The 19,675-nt window shown below is 49.7% G+C and overlaps 1 long non-coding RNA gene across 1 annotated transcript; it reads left to right on the top strand.

Annotated features, from left to right (window-relative positions):
• Nucleotides 1–1,314: 1,314 nt before the first annotated feature.
• Nucleotides 1,315–6,503, top strand: LOC130684983 (uncharacterized). The gene is made up of 3 exons (XR_008999458.1): nt 1,315–1,571; nt 2,804–3,173; nt 5,937–6,503. It is a non-coding gene; the product is annotated as an uncharacterized LOC130684983 (long non-coding RNA).
• The last annotated feature ends 13,172 nt before the right edge of the window (nt 6,504–19,675 follow it).

Genomic DNA, 19,675 nt, shown 5'->3' with positions numbered 1-19,675 from the left:
AGCAGATGTATAACAATGTGGATAATAATGTGTGAGAGAGAGAGAGAGAGAGTGAAATCTCTAGAAGGATGAAAAATAAACTGGCAAACTGTTACCTCTGGATACGAGTCAGGGTGGGTGAGAAGACTTTGTGTAATACAACCCGTCATTCTTTTTTAACATTTCACCATGTATAAGTATTATTTTAAAAATGTTTTTAGCATTGTTTAGAAACAACATCTCATTAACTTCACAATAGTCATATGAGGTAGGAACTGTGGTCTCCAATTCACATTAAATCAACCAAGACTTACTAAAGTTAGGTGACTTGTCTATAATTCACAAACACTAGATAATGGAACCAGGATCTGAACTCAGCGTGTCCAACCCAAGTCCAGAGCTTATCCTGTTATGTTATGTTATCCCCATGGATTAGTCTGCAGTCATCCATTTCTTTCATAAAATATTTATTAAGCACCTACCATGTGATCATCTGGGGAGTTGCTGGCCTCAAAACTGATTTATATTCTCTAAGAGAAGAGAAACAAACATTTCTCACCTGTCCCAGGCTGACAAAGAGGAAAGATGGTAATGCCCAATACTGAGTGGGGTTTGGGGACACTAGCCTGTCTCACATTGCTCCTAGAAGTATTACATTGTAAAATCATTCTGAAAAGCAACCAGGTGAAGCAGAAAAATGTGCAAGTTTCGAATCTAGCAATTCAACTTCAAGGAATAGATTTAAGCAAATAATCAGGTAACTGTACAAAGATATATCTATAAGGAGATTCATAGCATCTTGATAACAACCAAAATGTCCAAGGAAAGGGGATATGTTAAATATACTGTCATATATATACACAACGAAGCACTATAATCATTGCTATATGAATATTTAATGACATGGAATGTCTATAGGCTGGTTATAAAAGAGCATGTACAGTATGTCTCAATTTTAGTTTTTAAATGTGGGGATAATTATAGGTGTGTGGATGCACAGAAAACAGTCTGGAGTTACACCTCAGCTTGATCTCAAAGGCCATTTTGGATGTTGGATTATGGATGATTTTTTCTTTTGTTTTTATGCCTTTCTGTACTGCCTGGATTTTCTTTTACAATAAGCCTGCATTGCTCTTAAAAAAGAAGACACATGCCTTTTCTATTTTGAAAAGTAAACATTAGTAATTCAAAAAGAGCAAAGTAAACAACACATCTGCTATTTGAAACAAGTCAACGAAAGTCTGAGTCATCTATTTATAACCTAGAATACTATGCCTCCATTAAAAATGATGACTCATTGAAGGATCTGCTATGTGCCAGACGTTGGTGATAGAAGGCAAGGACTCTCCCCTCACGAAGTCATATGAGCAAGCAGATGTTCACCACACATGGGGATCATGAGTGTGATGAAATTATTTACAAAGTGAGATTGAAACTGCAGGGCAGAGCACAGAATCTGCAAGCAGGTGTGGGCAGGTTCTGGGAAGATGAGTGGGAGCTCGCCAGAGCACAGAGATGGGAGGCATCCAGGCAAAAGAACACCATGTGCAGAGGTAAAGATCCATGAACTGGTCATGTCCATACAAAGAATGGTAAGAAATTGGGTAGGATTGGAACATAGCATTCCAGGCATCAGGGGCAAAACATGAGGCTGAGGGGTTCGTAGACAATGAAATGCTTTGTTAGATCCTCAGGGCAATGGCAGCCACGGAGAGGGTTAAGGTGTTTGAATGGAGTGGCAGGAGCCATCACTGATTTTTGGACCCGTCCTGATGACGGTGGTGTAGAGGGCAGATGGATGGGATAACGTTGAAGACAAGGACCCCGGCCAGAAGCCTGTTACCGTTCCCAGTAAGAGGGGATGAGGACCTGGCTGACTGTGGTGACACGAGATTGGTGGGGGGCAGAGTCAGGCTGTCATGAAGGTAGAGCTGAGTGGGTGCAGGAGATGCCACTCTGACTGCTGGGCTTTTTAGACCTGAGGGGCTTGGGATCAGTAGGCAGATGATCAGAGTGGAGGTTTGGACCAAAAACATAGGCTTTAGGATCATCAAGCATATACATGATAGTCAAAGCTGAGGATCTGGAAATCACTTGGGGAAAATGTACGGAGAATAAAGGAGCAAAGAGTCCAAGGAGAGAGCTGCTGCAGGTCTAGGAGCTGAGTGGAGGGCGACGAGCGGGCTGAATGCAAAGGGGTGATCAGGGAGGCGGGGGAAAGCGAACACCGTGAGACAGCGTCACAGGCTGGAAGAGCCACACTTCCAGGTGGACGTGGTCGACAGTACCACACGCCAAGAGAAGCTTAAATGACATTTTAATCAGAAAAGTGCTATGGTTTGGAAATACAAGTGAGTAATAGTTTTGCTGGGGGAGCTGAGATTATAATGGCTAAGCAGCAAACGTGAAGAAATGCAGACAGGGTGTTCATTCACTCAGCCAGGTTTATCGAGCACCTTTTAGGACTTGGACGCTGGTCTGGGAATATGTAGGCTGTGAATGTGACAGAAAATGCCACTGTCCTCGTCTCATCCTCCAAGGTCTCCCAAGTACAGACTGCTTTTTGAGAAGGTGGATGTTACTAAGTATGAGGATAGAGATAAATTTTAATTTTTAAGATAGAAACATTGGACATGTCTGCATGTCAGAAGTGAAAGCCCAGTGGGTAATAATTTTCCATATATGCTACAGGTTGGAGTTTCCCACCCAAATTCTGAGAAATAAAATTCACATTTATAAGGGTCAAGTAGATGGTAAAGCAAAATGTCACACATATTCCTGATAAATCTGACACTGGAGAATGTGCATTTTTATCTGTGGGCAGCTCAGACCAATTCACTCATCCAGCTACAGACGTCTCTAGACTAGCACTTCCCAGCCCCCACCCAAGCTGAGGCCTGACTCTGTGAAATTAGACCTGCAGAAGCAGAACACAGCCTCCTTCGTTCCAGACAGAGAGAGGGAAGGAGGGTCTGTGGACCTCGGTCCTGCTCCCAAGGTCACCACATCCACTCCGTCCTGCCAGGAGAGAAGAGAAGGAGCGGACAGAAAGGCCAGGAGGTCACCCTCCCAGCCCCACCGAGGCAAGGAGGCGTAGGCGTGGCCCTCACGTCGGGCACTCTGCTCCTGGGCCATCTGGCCTGAGCCTCCCGGCAGCGCTGTGCGCTTGGGACTAGCTCATCCGCGAGTTACAGGTGAGTGACGAAGCCTCAGGGCGGTCGGGGTCAGTGGCCACACTGCCCTCTGAACCCGAGCAGCCTGACTGACTCCAGGGACCTGAGTCTTAGCTCCTGATCCTCCAAGTCGTGTGGCCTTGGTCTTTCAGGGGAGGGGGAGAATGGCCAATAGATCAGGGTTGCAAGAGAAGGAGACAATGAAGACTTCTCTGGCCCAATGCCAGCAAGGCCAAGAGGGAGAAACTGCTTAAATCACTGATCATGAATCCCAAGGGGACTTGGAGTTACCTGACCAGCCCCACTACGGTCCCTGGTCGACTCACCCTCTCGGTCTCTTACAGGATGATTTCACACCCTCTCTCTGGCCAAACCGCCACCTCCTTTCCCACCCTCACTCGCAGCTGAGGACCTTGTTTCCTATTTCAGTGAGAAAATGGAAGTAATCAAATGAGAGCCCCCACCTCGGCTCCCCCCGTCCCCGCGCATCTCTGCCTTCTCTCCTGCCCTTCCAGATGAGCTGTCTGTGCCTCGGGGGGAGGCCAGCCCCCTGCCTGGGCACTGAATCCCTCCCGACCTTGCCTGCTAGGGGCAGTGCTCCAACAATGTTCTCCCACCCACAGAGTTTTCCTCTTTCTTTAAATATTCTCATTGACATACAATTGTACTTTCATTTCTTCCATCATAGGAAACCCCACAAAACTTCTCTTGACCCACATTTCCTTCCAGCTACTGCCCATTTCTCCATTCCCCATGCTGGCAAAGAGCTGTCTGTAACTGTGGTCTCCTAAACCCATGGTGAGGCTTTGGTGCCCCCCGCTCCCCGACTTCCAGGACACCTCCTTAGGGGCCACTCCGCAGACGCCCTTCCTGGTGACTCCTCGCCTTGCCCTCTGAATGCTGGAGTGCCCAGAACTCAGTGCTCCGTCTCTTTCCTATCTCTACCCCCTCACCGTGGTCTTACTCGGCTCCTCGGCTCCATTGCTTTAGATGCCATCTACGCACTGACGTGCTCCCCTGACGACCAGACGCCCATGGCCAGTTGCCTTCCTGACATCTCTGCTTGCAACTCCAGCTCCATACGCTCAGACCCAGCCCTGAACTCCCTCTAAACACTTCTCCTGTCATAGATGTTAACTTCTTCCTCCTAATGGTTCAGTCCCTGAACCTTGGAGTCCTTGACTCCTCGCCTCCTCCCACACTTCATGTCTCTCTGCAAGCACATCCCGCTGTCTTCACAGTCACAATACATCCAGAATCCAACTGCCCCACCCACTCACTGCAGCCAGCCAGGTCTCTCATCCTGACTGACGCGAGTCTCCTAATTGCTCTTCCAGCTTCTGCCCTTGCAATCGTGTCCGTCTGCTCAAAGCCTCTGCAGTTTCCTTCCCATTCCCAGGAAAGGCTGAGACCCTCCCGGGGTCCGAGGCCCGACTCCACCTGTTCCCCTGCCTCTCCGATCACGCCTCTTACTTCTCTCTGCTGTGGACACCGACCTCCTCATTGCTCCGGAGCTCGCCACGGCCCTGGGCTTCTGAACTGCCGCTTCTCTTTGCCTGGCGTCCTCCCCGCACCCACAGGCTTTCACCTCTCACCCCCTTTGAGTCCTTGCTTAAATATCACCTTGCCTGTGAAGCCCCCTGATCTGATCAGCACCGCCCCCCACTCCCCGCCGGCCCTGACGGCACTCCTCACCTCTCTTCCTGTTTTGTTTTCCTCCTTTGTATTAATCATGACCCGATACACCACATATATGTTTACCTACTTTTTGTTAATTGTCTTTCTGCCCCATTAACATATAAGCTCCATGACCTTCTGGCCCATTGGATGCCCATCTCATAGAAGATATCCAATAAGTAGTTTTTGAGTAAATGAATGTACCCCCTCAAACTTCATGGAGGAATTCGTGGGCATCAATTACCACCGCTGGCCCCCTAGGCAGTGACCTCTGGCAAGGCCGAGGACCTTCCGCTCTCAGCGGCAGGTAACAACTGGTGTCATTGCCACTGAAGGACTTTTCTCCATGTTGTTGGGCTGGATGGCGAAACTGTGGATCAGCTCATCACAGGCCTTCCTCTGGGAACGGCAGGGGCTGGGGTTTGCAAGGAATTGGTGTGAAAGGCAGAGGGAGAGGGAGGGGAGGGCGCGGGGAGCCAGGCTGGGGGTGGGACTGAGCTGGGGGCGTGGCACCAGGCAAGGGGCACTGTGGCTCAGGGCGTTGGGGCCAGCCTGCCGGGTTGGGGTCCTCAGCCTCCCTTTGCGGTGGGGTCGTCCTGGGGTGGGCACCTCCCACTGCCTCAGCTTTCCCACCTTTAAACTGGGGCCTGTACTCATACCCTTAAATAGGATCATCTACGCACAGAACCTGGCACGTGATAGGCCCTTAAAAGCAGAGAGAAGGGCCCAGGGAACCTAAGGTCTGTCCTCACTTGGGGGGCCCTGCACTGGACTCTGGGGTGGGGTATGGCAGGGCCGGGACCGAGGGTCTGCAGACTTCCGAGGCGGGGCTTGGTGCACAGCATTTCCTGTGTTCCCTCCACCTGCAGAGTCGCCTCCTCCGCCACATTGCTGCCCAGCCACCGCGTGCCCCCCAGACTAGGCCGAAGGGCTCTCCTTTAGTGTCTGGCTCTTCCTGTGCACCAGGAACCTGGGGGCCGGGGTTTCCACCAGACAGGGAGTCGGGGGTGACTGTAGTCGGGAATGTGCCCTTAACTCAAGAGAGCCCCCTCTTCCCACTCGCTGAGGCATGGCGGGGGTCGGGGTAACGTCAGCCCTGCGGTGCAGGCCCGGCTGGTTTTCCCTCACACTGGCACCTTCTGGAGGGGGATCCGGTTACCGCGCCCTCGGAGCAGAGTGAATGTTTAACCAGCCCGAGCTGAGTGCCAGCCACCAGCAGCTCCCGGCGGTGCACAGAGCCTTAAAGACCTCACCTGGGTGGAGCCTTCACAGCGGACAGGGGACACAGGGGACCCTTGGCCAGCTCCGGGGTATGTGGTGGCTCTGCTCCATCTGCATTACTGCTCTTGAGTATTGTAAAATTTGTCCACAGTATATATAAATAAATATGGAAGCTTTCCTGATGACAAGCCACATTCTACATTTTGTATAAGCTTCGTGGCCTCTTAATCATCTAGCATTGTTCAAAACTATGTATGTGCATCTAAACTAGGATATATACCTTTTTAAAAATTTTTTATTAAGGTATGATTGATATACACTCTTACAAAGGTTTCACATGAAAAAACAATGTGGTTACTACATTCACCCACATTATCAAGTCCCCACCCACACCCCAATGCAGTCACTGTCCATCAGTGCAGCAAGTTGCCAGAGATCCACTATGTCCCTTCTCTGTGATACGGTGTTCTCCCCGTGACCCCCACACCATGTGTACTAAACATAGTACCCCTCAGTCCCCTTCTCCCTCCCTCCCACACCCCTCCCCTTTAGGAACCACTAGTTCATTCTTGGAGTCTCTGAGTCTGCTGTCATTTTGTTCCTTCAGTTTTGCTTCATTGTTATACTCCATGAATAAGGGAAATCATTTGGCATTTGTCTTTCTCCGCCTGGCTTATTTCACTGAGTATAATGTCTTCCAGCACCATCCATGTTGTTGCAAATGGTATGATTTGTTTCTTTCTTATGGCTGAATAATATTCCATTGTGTATATGTACCACATCTTCTTTATCCATTCATCTACTAATGGACACTTAGGTTGCTTCCATATCTTGGCTATTGTAAAAAGTGCTGCGATGAACACAGGGGTGCATATGGCTTTTTGAATCTGAGAAGTTGTATTCTTTGAGTATATTCCAAGGAGTGGGATTCCAGGGTCAAATGGTATTTCTACTTTTAGTGTTTTGAGGAACCTCCATATTGCTTTCCACAATGGTTGAACTAGCTTGCATTCCCACCGGCAGTGTAGGAGGGTTCCCCTTTTTCCGCATCCTCGCCAGCATTTGTTGTTCTTAGTCTTTTCGATGCTGGCCATCCTTACTGGTGTGAGGTGATATCTCATTGTGGTTTTAATTTGCATTTCCCTGATGATTAGTCATGTGGAGCATCTTTTCATGTGTCTGTTGGCCATCTGAATTTCTTCTTTGGAGAACCGTCTCTTCATATCCTCTGCCCATTTGTTAATCGGGTTATTTGCTTTTTGGGTGTTGAGGTGTGTGAGTTCTTTATATATTTTGGATGTTAGCCCCTTGTCAGATATGTCATTTACAAATATATTCTCCCATACTGTAGGATGCCTTTTTGTTTTGTTCATGATGTCCTTTGCCGTACAAAAACTTTTTAGATTGATGTAGTCCCATGTGTTCATTTTTGCTTTTGTTTCCCTTTCTCGAGGAGATGCGTTCAGGAAGAAGTTGCTCATGCTTATACTCAGGAGCTGTTTGCCTACGTTGTCTTCTAAGAGTTTTATGGTTTCATGACTTACATTCAAGTCTTTAATCCATTTCGAGTTTACTTTTGTGTATGGGGTTAAACAGTAATCCAGTTTCATTCTCTTGCATGTAGCTGTCCAGTTTTGCCAACACCAGCTGTTGAAGAGGCTGTCATTTCCCCATTGTATGTCCATGGCTCCTTTATCATATATTAACTGACCATATATGGTTGGGTTTATATCAGGGCTCTCTAGTCTGTTCCATTGGTATCTATGGGTCTGTTCTTGTGTCTGTACCAAATTGTCTTGATTACTGTGGCTTTGTAGTAGAGCTTGAAGTTGGGGAGCGTAATTCCCCCTGCTTTATTCTTCCTTCTCAGGATTGCTTTAGCTATTCAAGGTTTTTTGTGGTTCCATATGAATTTTAGGATGATTTTCTCTAGTTCATTGAAGAATGCTGTTGGTATTTTGATAGGAATTGCATTGATAGGATGCAATTGTGAATGGAACTGTTTTCCTGATTTCTCTCTCTGCTAGTTCATTGTTCATGTATAGGAATGCCACAGATTTCTGTGTATTAATTTTGTATCCTGCAACTTTGCTGAATTCAGATATTAGATCTAGTAGTTTTGGAGTGGATGCTTTAGGGTTTTTCATGTACAATATCATGTCATCTGCAAACAGGGACCGTTTAACTTCTTCTTTGCTAATCTGGATGCCTTTTATTTCTTTGTGTTGTCTGGTTGCCGTGGCGAGGACCTCCAGTACTATGTTGAATAGAAGTGGGGGGAGTGGCATCCTTGTCTTGTTCCCAATCTTAAAGGAAAAGCTTTCAGCTTCTCGCTGTTAAGTATAATGTTGGCTGTGGGTTTGTCATATATGGCCTTTATTATGTTGAGGTACTTGCCCTCGATACCCATTTTGTTGAGAGTTTTTATCATGAATGGGTGTTGAATTTTGTCAAATGCTTTTTCAGCATCTATGGAGATAATCATGTAGTTTTTGTCCTTCATTTTGTTGATGTAGTGGATAATGTTGATGGATTTTCGAATGTTGTACCATACTTGCATCCCTGGAATAATTCCTACTTGATCATGATGGATGATCTTTTTGATGTATTTTTGAATTCGGTTTGCTAATATTTTGTTGAGTATTTTTGCATCTGTGTTCATCAGGGATATTGGTCTGTAATTTTCTTTTTTAGTGGAGTCTTTGCCTGGTTTTGGTATTAGAGTGATGCTGGCCTCATAGAATGAGTTTGGAAGTATTCCCTCCTCTTCTATTTTTTGGAAAACTTTAAGGAGAATGAGTGTTAGGTCTTCACTAAATGTTTGATAAAATTCAGTGGTGAAGCCATCTAGTAGGACATATACTTTTAAAATGCTTTTTATCACTAAAGCTCTTGATGTTCTATCTGGTCATTCATCAGTCTTCAGATCACCTGTGACACCAAAACTACTTCCCACCCAGGAATTGAAACCAAGTACTGAAATAGTATGAGCAACTCAGAGCAGAATGTGCTTGACTGAGGAGAAAATGGAATTCCTCTCATTAAGAGGCATTGTTCCCCCCGGGGTGCTGCACAGACAAGGCCTCCAGGTGGAGATCTTTTTTCGCCATGATGACTCCATTCATATGTGAATTGTGTCTTTTTTCAAAAGAAGATTTCTTATGATGGTTGTGGATGTTTTCTTTCCAAAATGCTGCGGCTTATGTAGCCATTCTGTTTCAGAAGCAGGTTCACTGGCCCTAGGACCTGGTAGATGGTCTTCCAGCAAGGCAGATACAAATCATATATTAGAAAGTGAATTTTTTTTCTCAAGAAATATCACAAGATTCTGGATTAAAAAAAATACATATAAAGTTAACAAATTATGTATATACACACATACATTATGCATACATATGTACACACATTATATATAATTACATATATACTTACATTATGTATCTTTATATATAATACATATGATTATAGTATAATGTTATATGTGTCTCTTAACATTGTAGGAGAAAAAGAAAAATTCAATAAAAGATATCAGAGTTGAGGATCATATATACATTGATTTTATTTCACAAATATTTGATGAGCTACTATTATCTACGTATGTATACCGAGTACTGTGCTAGGTAGAGGGCACTACAGGGGAACAGACAGAGCCAATCTCTTCTCTCAAGAGTTTTACTGTCCCTTATTGAGTCAGATTCTTGAGCTACGGGACATCCAGTCACTGATTTCCCTTTGGCTTCTCGGACGTATCTGGATCGGCAGCCCCAAGGAGAACAAAGTTCCCCAGAACAGCCGAGTTGATTCTTTGAACGGGGAGCCCACACTTGACCCCTTTTCTGCCTCCTTCTCTGCCTCTTCCTCCTCTTGCCACCATGTTTCCTGAACTTTCTGGCATAGCAGATCTAGTTCTGGGCTTGCGCTCAGAAGATGGGATGAATGAGAAGTCCTCTGTTCTCCCAGCCTGACAATTTCCCCTCTCTAGTCACCCCTGCACATCGCCACCTCTGCAGATCTCCTAAACTATGCCTTATTCTAGTGTCTTCCCCTCTAAATAGATTCCCCTTCACATAATAAGCAAAATATGCCCAACACAAAAGAACAAACACGAAAGATTCCACTTACAGGCAGCACCTAGGAGAGCCAGGTTCACAGAGATGGAAGGTAGAATGGAGGCTGCCAGGCACTGAGGGGAGGCGGATGGGGAGGGAGTGTTTATCGGGACAGAGTCCCAGTTTGGGAGGATGGAAAAGCTCTGTCACGGATGCGCAATAATGTGAATGTACTTAGTGCATTGGCTGTACATGTAAAAATGGTGAAAATGCTCAATTGTGTGTTACATATATTTTACCACAATTTTAAAAAGCCTGTTTGATAAATATGTTTTTATGTGATGCCTGGAAGAGTTTAATTAGAAGTGGATTGAGACCTTAAAAAAAGGGTCCCTGTTTTTACTTAAATTTAACTCAAAAAGACACTTTCTATCTCTAGGTCTCATCAGGTGTTTGAAGTGCTAGTTACCATTTTCCTAGTATATGTTAAGATGAATTCACATTCATTAAATTTTTAGAAATGTTTGCCCATGTACCACCTGAGATCACTGTGTGAATGACTATGGATCGTGGGTACCATGCGTGCCCCACCTTGGGGTTGCCTGCCCTTCAGAAGGCAGCCTGGGATAAGGGGAGTATGGATGCTGGAAGTCAGCAGACCTTGTTCCCCATCCTGACACGGCCACATCTGAGCTGTGTGACCTTGAGCAAGTGGCTGAACCTCTCTGAAGCTTCATTTCCTAAGCTCTAAAATGGGGATGCCAAGAGTGCTCGTCTCATGGGAGAAGCGAGAGGGTTATTTGATGCAAGGCACATGAACTGGGCCCCACAGTGCACGCATCTCTCCTTAAAGCCGCTACGACCAGTGCAACTACTGAGCAGAGGACGAAGCCCTGTTTGTTCACCTCCTCCAGGAAACCTTCGTTCACACCCTCCTCCACTGCCCCGGCCTGGGTTAGAAACTCCTCTGGGATGCCCTGAGTCCCTGGGAATGTGTCCATCAGAACACTAGTGTCCAGTCACTGTCAGGACAAGGGACTGGGACAGTCGCTCCTGGGGACGTCCTCCCTGGTCGGTGCTGTGGGGACCGGCAGCTTCAGGGAAATGTGTTGTGGGTGGCGTTGTCCCTGATGCAAGGTGCCAGGTGTGTGCCTGCTGTGGGCTGCACGGGTCCAACAGGCGAGGCACCTTTAGCATCAGGGCCGCAGGAGGAGCTGGCTTCCCGGGGCCTCTATGGGGTCAGCGCACCAGGCATCCCCACACCCAGCCAAGGGCAGCAGAGAATGAGGGCCTGGAAGAGTGGTTCGCAGACAGTGACCTGAGGGCCTTTTCCAACGTGCCCTGACTTGCTGGTCCAGGGGCGGCAGCGATCTAACCACCAGCACATGGTGACCCTGCTGGTCCTTTAGCGTCTGAGGAGAAGCTTGGGAACCCTTCCAGTTCACCTCCAGCGGGGCGGACCTGCCTGGGGAACGGTAATAGCTATGGCCATCCTCACGTTTGAGCTGGGTTTGGCCATTTATGAGGCCCCTTCCTATTCATCACCTACTGGGGCCTTCATGTGATAGTTCTGCGTAGTCGAAGCAAGCGTCATGATCCCCACTTTGTAAGGACAGGACAAGGGCTTGACTGCGGAGTGAGACAAACCACACCCAGAGGGACAGGTACTCCGCGGGCCCACTGCAAGAGCGGCCTAGAGTGATGAGCAAGTTCGCAAGACACAGAGTGGGGTGCTGGGGGCCCGGGGCCGGGGCCGGGCAGCGAGGCTCTGCTTGCTGGGCACAGGATGTCAGCTGAGGGAGACAGTCTGGAGGTGGAGGTGGTGACAGCTGCCTAACGAGTGCAGGTACTCAGTGCCACTGAACTACACGCCTAAAAATGGTTAGAACGGTAAATTTTATGTTACATATATTATACCATAACTAGGAAACATTTTAAACTAACAGCTAACATTTAATAATATGTTCATGTATAATACAGATAATAATGTACTGACATATATATTCCTAACCCAGAAGCCAAAGCAGTCCAGGCAAATCATGTCTGTTCATAGCTGTCGAATGCACAGAATTTTCAGAGGCTCCTCTGGCCCACGGACTCAGAAGCACCTAATGGGCCCACCCGAGAGGCGGGGAGTGTGAATATCCTCATTGCCCCTGGTTCCTGGGTGAATATTGCTGGGCCCTTTCAGCGTCCTCGGCCCTCTGTCCTCCACGTCCTCTCAACTCCCTGAATTGGAACCGAAACCGGAAGAGCCTCCTTCCCTCTGACCGGCCACGCGGCACACACTCCGGCCGATGACGCAGCCCCTGTGGCTCTCCTGCTGTGTTCGGGCCACAGTCTGAGTGGAAAGGCCTCACCCAAGGCTGAGAATGCGGCCGTGAGTGGGGCTAAGGACCCACAGATGGGGGAACACAGAATGGTGGGGGGCACATTGTCACTGCTTTCTGCCGCTCGGTGGGCAGGTCCCCAGGCCCCTGCGGTGGGCAGCCTCTGGGCTGCGTGAGGCGCCAACAGAAGACCCAGGTTGCTTTTGTCCTCCCCCACCCACCCCTTGTCCTCTGTTTACATCCTTCCTTCCTGTAAGTGAGTTGGGCACCGGGCCCCACTGGCTCTGAGCCAGACACACCTGCTGGGCAGGTTGGGCAGAGCTCGGGCGAGTGGGGAGCGGGCAGCCGTACTGGCGGGTGATCCAGGCCCTAGGGGAGCGAGCTCTGCTCCCTCCCATGGCACTGCCCATGCCAGGCTCCTGCCGCCTTGGGCCAGGGATTCTCAGCCAACTCCAGGAGAATGAGATGCCTCCAGGGGGGCTCAATTGCCCGAGGAATGCCAGGAAGTTATGTTCAAGTCAGCAGAGGCTGGAGGGCCAAAGACTTCATCCTTAATGGGCATTTTCCCAGAGGGCAACAGGTCTAGGGGGAGACAGTGTAGAGCTGGTAACAGGATCCATGCCTGAGCCACCTGCCCCCTTGATGAGCAATGTGCCCTGGGCGAGGCGTGGGCCCTGGAGCAGGGCTCAGTCCCGCCTCATAGCCGGGGACGCTTTGCCCCTCTGAGCTTTGTCAGGACAGGTGAGTGAGAACCTGGCTCGCATCTGTGGAGGCGGTGAGGGGAGAAGGCAGGGAAGGGTGGAGGAGAGGCCCAAAGGTGTCAGGGGAGGGTGGATGGCAGAGAATTAGTAGGCAGAGCCCAGGAGAGTTACCCCAGGAGAGTAACTGACCAAGTGCACGTCAGATGTGTCTCCCTCCTGGTCTCTTCTGCCTCTCCCAACAACGATGACTGGACATTCAGTCACCAGCTGTGCACTGACAACCTACTACATGCCCAGCCCTTCGCTGTGACTGGATCGGGGCTGTGTTCACTGGCGACTACCAATCCGCGGTGTCACCTCTGGTGGGGACTGTCCCATCCGCTCCCTCTCCCACCCCCTCTGACACGCCTCCATACCTGTCCTCCGGCTCCTGCGTCTTGGCCTCCTCATTCTCTCTCATCAGATGATCCTGGGTCTCCTTCACCAGACCAGTGACGATATGGAAGAAGACACCCTTCAGTTCCCTGTCCCACTGAATCTGCACCCCCACCATCTTCCTTCCCAGCAGGGTGGAGGGGTGCCATCCCTGCCCCCTGTACCGGGTGGTCCATCCCTGCTCAACTTCCCAGGACGGCGTGGTCAGCACACAGATGCTCAGCTCCCACCCAGGAGGCCTAGTTCAGGGGGTCCTGCTTGCAAGTGGGAGGCTGAGTGTGCCCGCAGCTGAGAACTGGCTTCACCTGCCTGCCTGCATCACACCAAGGCCCACGGCTGACCCTGACTGTCGGGCACGACTGGTCGGATTCCGTCGTCACCTGCCCTCGGACAAAGGCCTGTGTCTGTACCGTGGCAGGGGTGGGTTTCCTCAGTGGCTCTTTGGGAATGAACTGCTCTCATTTCCTCCATGTGCCGCTCAGAGACTCAGCTCTTGGGAGCCTGGGGCCAGGGGTTTCCTAACCAGCCCCAAGTAAAGGGTCCCCACTGCCTAGCGAGCGTCAGGGCTGTATGCTGGGGTCGTATTGTCTACTGTCCACGCGGTCCCCTGGCTCTGTCGGTTTTGTTCTCAGCCCACACTTGGTCTCTCCAAGTCCATGGCCCACTGTCCCCTGCCATTTCCCACAAGCCCACCATGCCCAAGTCCAGTGGGACGTATCACCAGACCTGGGCAAGCAGCCTGATTACTGCCCCGCGGCCCCCTTGGTCATCTCCCCGTTTGCCTCACCTCTGCCGAGTGCACGGCCGCAGCCCCTGCTCCGGAGCTGCCAGGGCCCCTCTCCCCGCCACCCCCAACTGCTGGGACCTCAGACACCTCACTGGCCTGGCAATCCCTAAGCCAACGGCAGGTCTCTCAAAGGACCCCAGGTTGCTGATGGGCAGACAAAGGCCCAGCCTGAGGAGCTGCCTGGAGGTGGCATCTCTGCCCTTGAGAGGCACAGGGTCCAGCCGAGGCAGACCCTGGGGAGGCTGAGCCCCCCTGTATGGTGGCTGCTGTCTCTGCCAGGGCCTCTCCAGCTCCCCTGGCCGTTTCTGTGGAGCCACGACCCCACCTGTCTCCGACTATTATTGCTCCACCTCAGACCTTCTCCCGTCTGTTCAAGTGCATCACCCCGGGGTGAGCAATAGGGGCGGAGGGACGGGGACGGGGTGGAGGCGGCGTCCTACTCAGTGCGCAAGTGTTTTGCATACAGTGTCCCAGTCTCACAGCAGCCCGATGAGGTAAGTCCTATTCGCACGGCCTATTTACCTATGAGGAAACCGGAGGCTCCCGGGTGAGGCAACTACCGAGGGCCGCGTTGTCAGCGCGCAGCCGGGGAGCCCGGACGCCGCCGGCCCTTCACTGCTGGGACTTCACAACTATGTGCCGTGAAGGACCAGTTTGGTTTTGCTTTGTTCTGTTTTGGTTTTCCAGTCTCATATTTTTGTAAAGCATCATAAAAATGAAACACTAGAAATATGAAAAGGAAAAAATATCTGCAAATTATAAGCCCTTTTTTATTGTTGTCATATCAACAGATACACAATTATTCTGTGGCTCTGCTATAAAAGTTTCTCCACCCCGGCCAGCCCTGCTCTGTGGGGCCCACGTCACCTGCTGCGTGGAAAGAACCTCTCTGGGGGCTGGGGGGTCCTCACCCAGGGCAGCCATGCTCAGGATGGCCAGTGGGAGGGGAGCAAGAGGAGGCGCCCAGCTCAGCCCTGCACCGTGGGCCCTACTGAATAATGCCGTGGCCGGGCTTGGCGCTAGGGCCGCGGTGGAGATGGGCAGAGTGACACCAGTGAAATCCCAGGATTTTAAAATATGGGTCTGAGCGGCTGAAGAGGCACACAAACATCCAATTATAAGATGAATTAGTCATGGGGATGGAATTACAGCATAGGAAATATAGTCAATAATATTGTAATATTTTGGATGTTGACAGACGGTAACTACACTTATCATGGTGAACCTTTAGTAATGTATATAGCTGTTGAATCACTAGGTCGTGTACCTGAAGCCAATATAATATTGTATATCAATATATTTTAATTAAAATGTAAAATAAGACAACATAAAATACAGTAAAATATGGACTTCCTCAGTTGCTGGGGTTTGATGATGGAACCTAGAGAAAGATCGCACATTGCAGCACAACTATTGTACTTGGCCAACTGTGGCCATATCGTGGGGAAGACACTGTCCCCCGTCCCTTAACTTTTAAGCTCTTTGGAGAGAGCAGTCATGAGCCAGCCCGGGGCCTCAAACCTGCAGGCTGGGGGCAGCTAGGAAGACCTTTGATTTTTCCCAACCTCCGATCATTCGTTGCAAAGATTCGGTGGTTAATGTCTCCTTATCCGTTGATAGTCACTAGACGTCTGAAAAAACAAAAAAGAGCTGAGACACATGAAAATGCTTTATAAATTCTAAAATTACGCAAGTGTAGAGGGAAGATGGTTTATTATATGCAACCTCAGAGACTCTTTGGAGAGCTGCCCCAGGGTCAGATTTGCTCCTTATTAACTATTCGGTTTATTTATTAATTCATGATTTTCTCATTCATTTAATAAACATTCACCTAACAGTGTATGCTCTCTGCTAGAGTCCTGGACTTCTGGTGAGAAACAAAGGCAGCACACAGGCCCTACCTTCAAGAATTCTCTCGGTCATTGGGTTCTTTATTCTGGGGGAAAATCAGTGGGGAGCTTGGACAGATGGTGGAGGCAGGTCTATGTTGGCACGAGTGGCCCCAAAGGCGTCCTAGAAGAGGTGGCCTCTCAAAGGGGACTTTTAAGCAAATCGTGCAGGACGTACACAGTACACTGTGTAACTGTATTGTGCAGTTGTTAAAGGAGTGGTAGAGACCTCCACATGTGAGCATGGAGAGCTGTCCGGGATGCAGAGTGGAGCAAAAAAAGCAGGCAATTGCCGAGCATGTATAATATGATAGCATTTATGTAAGAGTTCTGGTGATTCTTTGATGTATTAGGATGGCCTGTGGGTTTCATCAAACCAGAGGGCACCCCAACCCCCCCCACAGAACTATCCTCACCCCTTCGCAGAGCATGCTCCTGGTCCAGACTTGCTCCTAACGTTGGCCCAGACTCCTGGGCGAGCACGTCATGGTCTTCAGACGCTTTCATCTCAAAACAAGGTCGAAGGTAACTGTGTATATGTGTGGTGGGCACACACTCATAGGTTATTCACTGTTATCTCCAAGGGTGAGATTTCAGATGAGTTCTCATTTCTTCTTTTTATTTTTGGCACTGTTTGAATCATATAATACCCTTGTGCTATTTTTTTTAAATAACATCTTTATTGAGATTTACTTTACACACAGTAAAAATGTTTAAAGTCACTGCAGTGGTTTTTACTATATTCATGGAGTCACCACTACCTCACATGCATTACCAGTCACTCCCCATTCCCCTCGCCCTCTAGTCCCTGGCAACTACTTTCCGTTTCTATGGATTTGCCTATTCTGGACTATTCACGTAAATGGAGTCACTTAACATGGGGTCTTTGCGATCAGCTTCTTTCTTGTGGTGTAACATTTTCAAGGTTCATTCATTCATGTTGCTGGACCTATTTCATTCCTTTTTGTTACCCAACTAGTATTTCAACCATGTATTCCTGTTACAAATATTTTTCAAAAACCTGGTAGGCGCTGATTTTGGCGTAAGAGTGGAGAAGATATCTGTATCGGCAACATCGCTTCTTTCTCACAGGTGTTTCTACTGAGCATCTCTCTTTGAAGTGCTGGAGGCGCGCATGTAAACCTGACAGAAAGCTCTGTGCCCCCAGGTACCTTGTACCCGAGCCACGGGACAGATACGAACCACATAAAGACAGCTGCTAAATGATTTCGGGTGGAGAAGTGCTCTGAGGAGATGATGTCAGGGCGACATGCTAGAGGCGGCGCAGAGCTGGGAGGGGGTCTGTCTTAGAAAGAAAGCTGGGTGAAGGCCACTCTGAGGAGGCGAGGTCGAGCTAAGACCTGCCTGGAGAGAAGAATGAGCCGTGGGTAGAGGAAACAGCAGGTGGACCTTGAGCCAAAAGCAAGCTCAGTGGTTCTGAGAAACAGAAGAGCCGTGTGCTAAGGCCAGTGAGGCAGGCGGCACCCGCTGGGGCGCAGAGGTGGGCGCAGGGGGCCCAGAGGGCACAGGGCCTTGGAGGCCAGAGGAAGGAGTTGGGGTGTCTTTCGAAGGGAGGTGGGAAGCCACAGCTTTAAATAAATGGGAATAACAGAGTCTGATTCTGAGTTTAAATCTCACTCTGGTGGCCGTGCAGAGAACGTAGGTGGGAGCAGGGGCCGGGGGCGGGGCACCTGTCAGGAGGCCACAGCAGTGGTCCTGGGTGGAGAGGATGGTGCAGTGGACCAGCCATGGAGATGGTGAGAAACGGGCAGATTAGGATTCTATTTTGGTGGCAGAGCTGCAAGGATTTGTTGATGAATCAGATGTGAGGCAGAACCAGAGAAACCAATGAGGTGTCAGGGCGTTTGCTCCGGGGACGGCAGCTCTGCAAGAGGCCCAGGCCAGACAGCAGGCGGCCGCCACCGTTGCTGCTATTATTTAAAACTCTTTCCCCAGGCTTAGTGGGGTCAAGATAGGGAAGGGCTGAGGCCGGCCCTGAGGCCAGACTTGGGTGTGCAGGGCAAGTGTGGGCAAGCCCTGAGCGGCTTGCCGGGTGAATCCTGGAGGAAGGGAAGTGAGGCTGGCCCAGGATTCTGGTATCTATGACCACTTAGGCCGCTGCACGCCCAAACTGCTCTCCAAGCCCGCAGACGGGACCCTGCTGCGTTGCCCAGGCACCCAGGCTACCTGGGGGACGGGGCGAGGCCCTCCCACCCAGTCCCAGGCTGCCTTTGTAACCATAGATACCCTGGTGTAACCTGAGCTGGCCTCCCTGGTGTGTGGGCAGCGTGGGCCCGGGGCCAGAGAGCGGCCAGAACGACAGCTCTGCTGGCTGGCCGAGCTGGGTGCCAGCGCTCTGCAAACAGACTCAGTCACGAACCCAGTGGCGCTCAGCCGGGATGTCATCTCAGCCCCAAGGGCGGCTGCCACTTGGGACAGTGGGGCTGGTCACACTGCGTGGACCAAAGTGCCCCTCTCTGGTCTGGTCAGGGCTATCCTAGGAGGCTCCCCACGAAGGCAGATTAACTAGATTAGGGGGTGGTCTGGGGGACCCTGTGATCCTCACTGGAGACATACCCTGGGGGAAGGAAGGTAGGCAGAGAGCTGGGGACCCTGCCTTTACAGGTTTCCTTCTCCACAGCCCTTACCTGGAGACAGACTCCACTACGCCTCCAAGAGGTCAGTTTGTGGAGGTGCTGATGGCTGGGCTGGGGGCTTTGCAGGAGCCTGGAGCCTTCCTTCTGAAGGGTGCAGGGGTGGCAAGGAGATTGGAGCCCACGGGGTCTGGTCTCTGTAGTGGGGGCAGGAGCAGAGCAGGCTTGTGTGGGAGCCCCTGATGGATCTGGCCGCAGCTGGGGGACAAGCTTATGTGATTCAACAAACACCTACAGGACACTTATGTGTGCGTAAGACAAAGCTCAGCCAGGCACGGGCTCTGTCCTTGTGGAGCTTAAAGTCTAATGAAGCTGAACCACGGACATAAATTTCTTAACACCCGGCACCTATCTGCCTCTCTCTCTCCCCTCATCATCTGTCCATTTACTATTCATTAATCCTTCCTTCCATCCTTTCATCCATCCATCCATTCATTTATCGGAACCTTTACCATATTATTTCTTCCTTGTTGGTCGATGAGCCTGTCTCTTCCAATGAAAGTAATCAGGGATTGTATCTTGGGCACCATCATGTCCTCACCACTTAGTAAGAGCTCAGTAAAGGCTGCTGAATGAATGAATGCATCGTGTCTGAAGTAATACAATACAGCCTGAGATAAGTGCCATAAAAGAGGTCTTGTGTCTTTATTGTTCATTATTAAATCCCAGAGTCTGGAGCATAGTGGTTGCTTAATAAACATTAATTTTTAAAAATTAACAAGCAGTGAGTAAATGAGTGAATCAATAAATCAATGAATAGAGCTACGGGGAGTTCAAAGA

This window comes from Manis pentadactyla, chromosome 9 (assembly GCF_030020395.1).
Source record: "Manis pentadactyla isolate mManPen7 chromosome 9, mManPen7.hap1, whole genome shotgun sequence".
In the NCBI taxonomy this organism is placed as follows: domain Eukaryota; kingdom Metazoa; phylum Chordata; class Mammalia; order Pholidota; family Manidae; genus Manis; species Manis pentadactyla.
The sequence above is the reverse complement of the archived record's forward strand: the minus strand, read 5'-3'. Positions and strand labels throughout refer to the sequence as shown.